Here is a 9,079-nt window from a genome sequence, read left to right on the forward strand (position 1 = left end):
TCTTTATGGAAGAGGTTTACATTTTTTTTTAAAAAAAAAAAGAAAGAAAATGAAAGTCTTAATAATTTTAAGGCCCTCAAGAGCAAAACCAATATTCCTTCTTCTAGTTTCTTTATGGAAGAGGTTTACATTTTTTTTAAAAAAAGAAAGAAAATGAAAGTCTTAATAATTTTAAGGATCTTATAAAGAATGCTGTTTCCTGAATTCCATTGATGAAAAGAAAAAAGAAAAAAAGAAATAGATCAAAATGTCAGTTTGCCCTTAAGTGATGTATTAGCTACAAGAAATCTCATTACAATTTGATGCCTGAATCCCTTGAAGGAAAGATCTTATATTGTGAAGGTAGCATATGTGTCATGTGATGTAAGTACTTACTTTTATTGAATAGGTAAGTATATAATAGCTAAAAGCCCCATAAATCAGCTAAATGTTCTCTCAATTTATAGAGAATATTTGATCTGAGAACATTACTGTCTGGTGAACGACAGGGAGGAAAAGGAGACACAAAATGCAATAGAGATGGATATGGTGGGTAATTCCTTTGGAGTCAGAGTATCAGATTTCAACTCACACAGGGACAACCTGCACTGTATCTCTACTGTCCATAGGCTGCCTGGGCAATTTTAAAAATTTAAGACTTGCATATTAGACTTGGTGAATGGGGAGTTACATGCATATAACCAAATCACTCCGGAGGGATATCCAAAAATATCGGGAGAGGATGGATGCAGCAGAGACACAGTCGAAGAAGGCATTTTTCATTGGACTTTTTATTTAAGCAAATTGAATGGTGATGAAAGAAAAAAGCAACTATATTTGGTCAATATCTGTCAGAGAGCCTTGTTCATCAGCAGAGCAAGGAACTACTCTTTCTGGCCGCTAGGAATGAAGACGAGCTGATTTAAATAGCCCAAAGGGTCACCTGGTATTTGCCTACAGGTGAGGAATGAACTGAACTGTTTTTCTCCTTTCCCACAGAACAGTGGTTCTCAACCTTGGCTGCACATTAGAATCACCTGGGAATCTTTTTAAAATCCTGATTTCTGGGCCTCATCCTCCGGAAATTCCGTTTCTTTGTTATGGGGTGGGGCCACAACATTAGTAACAAAGAAACAGAATTTCCGAAGGATGAGGCCCAGAAATCAGGATTTTAAAAAGATTCCCAGGTGATTCTAATGTGCAGCCAAGGTTGAGAACCACTGCCATAGAAGGAGGAGGGGGGAAGTTTTTACCACCCATGGAAATTCTTCAACCCCTTTCCCTGTAGCTTTTTATTTTCTAACATGTACAGGTTCTCATACATTTAAAAAACCTTGTCCTTTAACCTTTTATAATTAGCATCTTACTTCCCTTCTATTTTCTGCTGCCAAATACTTGAATAAGAGATCTAAAACAACTTTCATTTCTTCATCAACCTCCTAAACCCTTGGCTTTTATCCCCATGAATAAGACCACTTTCCAGGCACCAGTGGTCTCTCTTAAGACAGTAGAAACATTGCACATCTTGAATAAGCGCCTTGGTCCCCAACTAACTCTATGTAAACATAATTGTGTTTGATTGTTTGTCATCTTTATAAACTCTGAAGAACTGAACATTCTCTTAGTTCTCCAAGTTCTCTGACCACTCCCTTTTCATAAGCTAGTTTCTTCTGGACTTCCTGATCCAAAGTATTTTTTTAGAGCTTCGTTCCTTACCATCTGCTAACCCATACAGGCTCTGAGTTCATTTACAAATAACCTTTAGACAACATGCTTACCCTCAAGCAGCTTATGATCTCATCAGGGAGACAAGCTTACTATGTGAAGCAAAAACACAAGTCAGCATATAAATCAATATGAGATCTATGGGGAACTTTCACGGCCATTTACATAACAGAATCTAATAAAGGAAGGAAGGACGAAGGAATGGATGGATGGATGGGTGGATGAGTTGTGACTAATTGCCAGATCAGTGCTAGAAAACTTAAGGAAGATTGTAGGAAAGTGCATGAAAGAGATTTAAATTGGTCTTGAAGACAGAATAGAACAGAGTAATAGACTGAGAAGAGACCTTACAGGTAAAGGAAACAGAATAAGCAAACCTTTGGGAAAATAATAGGAATAGATGTTTCTGAAGGTCTCTCATCTATAATTTTTCTCATCTGTACAATGGGCTTGATAGTAGAAGTCACCTTATAGGATTTTTAAATGAGTTATTAGTTATAAAATGTTTTTTGTAGTACCGGGCACAGAATAAACATTCAATAAGTGTTCCACTATAATGATTCTATTTGAAGGAAATAAGACCTAAAACATCTATTTACAATAAAACATACCAAACAGCTAGCTGCTAATATTAAAGTGTATGTAGTTGTATTATTTATTGCTCTGAGGATATTTGAAAAGTGCTGAAGCATTTTAGGAAACAAGAGGCTACTTTAAAAAGACCATGTTCTTACCTGTTGATGCTTACCTTCAATAATTTAAAGTATGTATTATTTAAAAATGCTGTTCATGTAGTAACCTTTACTATGATAAATTTGGGTATTAGCTGCTTCTGAACTTTTGAACCTGTTGTGGCATTGAATCCACAACCAATACAGAAATGTTTCTTGTCATTTTATAATTCATGAAGTTAAATAACTCCTGCTCGCTATGGTTATTGAGGGAAAAGGTATTGAACTTGTAGGCCTGAACTCAAAATGGATCTTTCATACACCTAGAAAATGTTGATTAGTGAACGCTCTGTTGTATATCTTCTTGGGCTATCACCGAGGGAGATTTATGTTGTGGCTCAGGCCTGCCCTCTGATTTGAGGCTTCAGCTATTTACTCGGGCCTATTTTCTTCCTCTTATATATTTTTTCCCCTAGATTACCCCTCCCACAATGAATGCAACACATGTACTAGTACATGCAAATCACACACAAAAATTGTATTTTCTCAATTAGACTATTTTTTATTCCAAAAGTTCCTGAAATCTCACTTAGCATTAATGTATTCATTAAACACATACTCTGTAACAGGCATGGTGTTAGGTGGTAAAAATATAAGCACACCATAACATTTCTACTTTCCAGGACACGCTGTTTTGTGTGGCAGAGACAGAGGGATAAATTAGTTGACATGGTTAACTGCCAGAGCACAGACTGAAACTACACCAGAGAAGCCAGGGAAGACTCAGGAAGGGCTGGCATTGAGCAGAGGCTGAGGGATGGCAGGTGGAGAGAGACATTATGTAAGACTGGTAAGGAAGAATGGCACCTTCAGTGGGGTGAGGAAAACAGTGGAAAGAAATGGGGTTATACAAATGGGTAGGGATGGGATTGGAGGAGGCACATTGTAAGGGGCCTTATACACTTAGCCAAGAAACTTGGAATTTTATAAGAGATTTATTATGCCCTAGATCAGTGGTTCTCAACCTGTGTGTCGCGACCCCTTTGGCGGTTGAACGACCCTTTCACAGGGGTCGCCTAATACCATCCTGCATATCAGATATTTACATTACAATTCATAACAGTAGCAACATTACAGTTATGAAGTAGCAACAAAAATAATTTTATGGTTGGGTCACAACATGAGGAACTGTATTTAAAGGGCCAGAAGGTTGAGAACCACTGCCCTAGTCGGTTTGGATCAGTGAATAGAGCATTGGCCTGTGGACTGAAGGGTCCCACGTTTGATTCTGGTCAAGGGCACATGCCCTGGTTGTGGGCTCGATCCCCAGTGGGGGGTGTGCAGGAGGCAGCCGATCAATGATTCTCTCTTATCACTGATGTTTCTATCTCTCTCTCCCTCTCCCTTTCTCTCTGAAAACAATAAAAGTATATTTTTTAAAAAGAGAGATTTATTACATAGTTTTGCAAACTGCTTTTTTCTTCTGTACAAACTACTTTTTATGTTTTGATAATTCTATCACTATACTTATCACACTCATTCTTCAGATACTCCACTTCTTAAATTGTATCTATATATATAAAAGCCTAAGGGACCAAACGACCAGTTGACTGGGCTACCAGTTGCTATGATGTGCACTGACCACCAGAGGGCAGGCGCTCAATGCAGGAGCTGTCCCCTGGTGGTCAGTGTGCTCCCACCATGGGAGTGCCGCTCAGCTGACAGGTGCCAGACGCCAGGCTCATGGCTGTTGAGTGCAGCTGCTGGGGTGGGAGCTTCTCCTGCCTCCGAGGCAGCACTACCAAGCAGCGGTGGCGGACAGGCGCAGTGGGCCAGGCTGAGCGGGAGTGGCACAGTGCCCGGCCTGGGTTCAGGCTCCTCGCTGGCTGCCTGACACTTTGTGCACTACTACATCCCTCAGGGGATGTCGGATTGCTGGTAGTCCGACATCCCCCGAGGGGACCCGGATTGCAAGAGGGTACAGGCCAGACTGAGGGACCCCATTGGTGCACGAACCCATGCACTGGGCCTCTAGTATAGTATAAATGTGTATTTTTAAAAATATGTTTATGCTTTTTTTTTAAGGTATAATTGACATACAACATGTATTAGTTTCAGGTGTACAACATAGTGATTCATTTCTGCTTTTGTTTATTTCATTATTATCCTTTAAGAGAGTTTAATCAGCAAAGTGTGATCAAACTTGAATAACATTCCATTTCCTTCATAAACTATTAGGGAAATTCTATAATCTCTTTGACCTCTACTTGAGCACTGAATGTTATTATAACCAGAAAAATGTGTTTATAAGTAAAAACAGAGATTCCGTTAACTTATCTTCATGAATGTTCTAATCTCTCTCCACTTAAACCCATCTTATCTTTATGGCTCTTTTTATCTAGCCAAGTAATAATTTTGTTTTCAATTCTAATGTTTCTTATTATTCCCGTTTCCCAAGCCCTTCTCAGACTTCACTCCACATTCAGCTATTTAAATTGTGCCCATCTCTTTAGTAATGTACGCTTCACTGAGTGCCCATGCTGTGGTAGGCACAGCTGGGTTCTGAAGTACTAAAGTCAACAAGGCTAGTCCTGCCTTCCAGTATCTTATGGTATAGTGAGGAAGGGACATGGAAGAAGTGGTCCCATGATACAGACATCTACATATGAGGAGAGGTATCTGGGTTACAAAGCTGAGTCACCTTAGAAGGAGACTTTTGAGGTGAGTTTTAAAGGATGGTGTAATAAATGCTGAGGACACACAGAATGATAATGACCATTTTGTGAGGTTATAGGTGAAAGAAAAACTGAATTTTAGTTCTTATATGTGTTACATAGACTAAAAGGAAGAAGAGGCCTTTCATCACATTTAATTTTTAAAAAACACAAACTTTAATGTTTTTATGGGCCTAGTATTTTTTTCCCCTCTCTAGTATTTTTCAAGCATTTATTGTATGCCAGGTGCTAGACTAAGTTCTTTGTATACACAATGTCATTTCATCTTCACATAATCCTATCTAATAGATATTAACAGTATTTCTCATGAGAAAACAGAGGCTCTGTTACATCAGGAATGTTTACCAGACCTAGCTGGTTTGGCTCAGTGGATAGAGTGTTGGCCTGTAGATAGAAGAGTCCCGGGTTCGATTCCAGTCAAGGGCACATGCCCAGATTGCACAGGCTGGATCCCCAGTAGGGAGCATGCAGGAGGCAGCAGATCAATGATTCTCTCTTATCATTGATGTTTCTACCTCTCTCCCTCTCCCTTCCTCTATTTAATCAATAAAAATATATTTTTAAAAAAGAATGTTTACCATGGGCTTATGGCCAGTAAGTGGCAGGATCTCTGCTTAAGAGTTATTTTTAAACACCTTCCTTTAATCCTAGCCAACTACCTTTTTGGTTTACTTACAGCATTTGCCATTTTCTCTGAGTCTTTTCAATTTTTAACTTACCATTTTGCCCTTATATCTGCAAATCTTCACTATCTAAAGAACAGAAATTTATAAAATCAGAGCTTCATTATTTTATTTTATTATCCTGAGGAGTCATTAACTATTCAAGAAGGTAAATTTATTTTAGATCACTAAATACATAAAATGGACTGAGTATGTACAATATATCATGCACACATATAGGAGAAAAGTAGTAAGAAATTCATTTAATAACAAATGAAGCAATTTTCAAGTTACTTGGCGCCTAAGGACGGAGAAAGTGATGAAAGATGAGCTTGCCTCCCAACTGACACCATGGGACACCCAGGTGAGAGCCCTGCCTGCTCCTTGGTTGGATGCCACCTCCTTGGCAGGAAACTGGGCTGTGCGACTGAAAATCCTAGAGGACCAGGTTTTGTTGGAAAGCCCATATTTAGCATTTCTCAGCATATGCTTCAGCTACCAGTGCTGCAAGTCCATTTGAATCATACTGAGAATGAGTTTTGGGCAATGCTGCACTTTTATTCCCATGACCAAACTAAGAGCTACATATGTATGTTTTGGAAGAGAAGAATGTGTTGGAGGGGAACCAAAGGCAGGCACAGGGACTTGGGATTCAGGGCATGGCCCCAAGATATAAAGTTATGTGTGAATGTAAGAAAGCATCATCTTAAAAAATAAACTTACAAAAGACATTCATGAACAGTGGTCATTTGCATTACTATGTAGATCTACAGCTCTGGCTCTTTAGATACTTGCCCTCGATTCACTTATTCTGCTCTCGTCAGCCCCCACTCTCTCCTGGGATGCTATGACTGGGACTCTGCAAATTAGATTTCTTATTTGTTAAGTTTTGCTAATAAGGGATCCTGGAGGAGGTTTGAGGTAGGAGGATGAGGAAAGGAATATCAATGTCTTGGTTTTATTTGCTAGACAGCACACCCTCACAGGTACCAGCTGTGTCCAGGTGGTAACCTTTCCACTGTGGCTGAGCCCCAGCTCTGCAGGCCCCTCCTACAAGCTCTTAAGTTGGGCAGCATTTCCTCTTTAGAGCAAAAACTCTAATGTATACTGTCCCTACCTCCTGTGTCCCTCCTGGGGTCAGTAGGTGCTACCTGCAACCATTATCTCTGGGTTACATCAGGGATTCCCCTTTTCTTTTTGCTGCCTTCCAAAATCTGTGCAACTGTGTCCCATATTAAATATTTCTGGTGAAATATCTAGTGTGGTGTCTATTTTTTTTTACCACCAAGCAATATGGAACCTTTATTTTTAAGGTGATTCTGTACATCTGGAGCATGAGAGTAAACCTTTTACAAATGGAACTGATTACTAGAAGAAACAATGACAAAACCAAGCTGGTATTTGATGTGAATCCATAGGGGTGGAAGCTTCAAATCCAGCCAAGAAGTTTGTTACAATTTCTTTCAGCTTTGCATCTGACTGTTCTGAGATCTTTCGGTCAGTCCTGATATTGCCCAACAGGGTTTGGTGTTGGCTGATAACATGAGACAAGAAAGCACTCTCAAACTTTGTGATCTTGCTGGGCTCCAGTTTATCAAGATACCCTCTTACACCGGCATAAATAACAGCCACTTGCTCGTCAATAGCCATGGGAGAATGCTGTCCTTGCTTCAGCAATTCAGTCGGACGTACACCACGACTCAAGAGTTGTTGAGTGGCAGCATCAAGATCAGAACCGAACTGAGCAAAAGCAGCAACCTCATGATACTGAGCCAATTCCAGCTTCACGGGACCTGCCACCTGCTTCATGGCCCTGGTTTGGGCAGCAGATCCAACACGGGACACAGACAAACCAACGTTAATGGCAGGGCAAATACCTTTGTAGAACAATTCTGTTTCCAAGAAGATCTGTCCGTCAGTGATGGAAGTGATATTCGTTGGAATGTAAGCAGACACATCACCAGCTTGTGTTTCTGTGACTGGTAGAGCAGTCAATGAGCCACCACCAAAATAATGGTTCATTTTAGCTGCTCTCTCCAGCAGACGGGAGTGTAGGCAGAAAACATCACCAGGCGGTCGGCGCAGCAGCAAAGACATCTGATGATAAGCAACAGCCTGTTTGGATAAGTCATCATAGATGATCAAAGCATGTTCGCCATTATCCCTGAAATATTCTCCCATAGAACAGCCAGATAAGGAGCCAGGTACTGAAGTGGGGCAGTATCAGAAGCGGTAGCTGAAACCACAATGGTGTACTTCATGGCATCTGCATCTGTAAGTCTCTTCACCAGCTGGGCAACAGTGGATCTCTTCTGACCAATAGCAACATAGATACAGTACAGCTTCTTCTTTTCATCAGTTCCCTCATTGAAACGTTTCTGGTTAATGACTGTGTCAATAGCAATTGATGTCTTGCCAGTCTGTCGGTCACCAATAATCAGCTCACACTGACCACCACCAATGGGCACCAAGCTATCCACAGCCTTAATGGATATCTGCATTGGTTCCCGCACAGAGATTCGAGGAATGATCCCAGGGGCTTTCAGGCACACTCACCTATGGATCTTGGAACCAATTAGAACTTTCCCATCAATGGCATTACCAAGGGCATCTGCTACACGACCCAACAGCTCCTCGCCAACAGGAACATCCACAATGGCTCCTGTTCGCTTCACAACATCTCCTTCCTTAATTAGTTTATCATTTCCAAACATGACAACACCAACATTGTCAGGTTCCAAGTTCAGAGACATACCCTTTAAGCCTGAAGAAAACTCTACCATTTCTTCAGCTTGAACATTCCTCAGCCCATGTACTCGGGCAATACCATCACCAATACTTAAGACACGCCCAGTCTCTTCAAGGTCAACAGAGGTATCAGCTCCAAAAATTCACTCTTCAAGAATAGAGGACATCTTGGCAGTGCCAATCTTCTGAAGACGAGTGTTAGAGGCATGGAGATTCCTTGTAGCAATGAAGGATGATCCCAAAGCATTTTTGGAGACCAGTCTGGCCTGTCGAGGGAGGGCACGAGCTACGGCCCCACTGACATGCACGGACCGCATCTTTGCAGCTCCTCGGAAGTTCCTCTGCAGCCGCAGCCTTGAACTGACTGGGACCTCTATTTTTCTGATTAGATACTGATAATATGCATCAGTAATGAGTTTTAAAGAAAATTTCCTCTGCTTAAAAATCAATGTACTAAAGAAAACTATTCAGAAATCTCAGGAAGATTTGGTCCAGCTCTTTTAGATAATTGGTGTTAACCTATACATACTAGATAGAGAGAAAAATAGAATATAATGTG

At 40.6% G+C, this 9,079-nt stretch overlaps 2 pseudogenes; both read right to left on the minus strand.

Annotated features, from left to right (window-relative positions):
- Positions 1-7,054: 7,054 nt before the first annotated feature.
- Positions 7,055-8,837, minus strand: LOC102242864 (annotated as a pseudogene).
- On the minus strand, positions 8,310-8,858 carry LOC106724681 (annotated as a pseudogene).
- Between the last annotated feature and the right edge of the window lie 221 nt (positions 8,859-9,079).

This window comes from Myotis brandtii, unplaced genomic scaffold, assembly GCF_000412655.1.
Source record: "Myotis brandtii unplaced genomic scaffold, ASM41265v1 scaffold927, whole genome shotgun sequence".
Classification (NCBI taxonomy): Eukaryota; Metazoa; Chordata; class Mammalia; order Chiroptera; family Vespertilionidae; genus Myotis; species Myotis brandtii.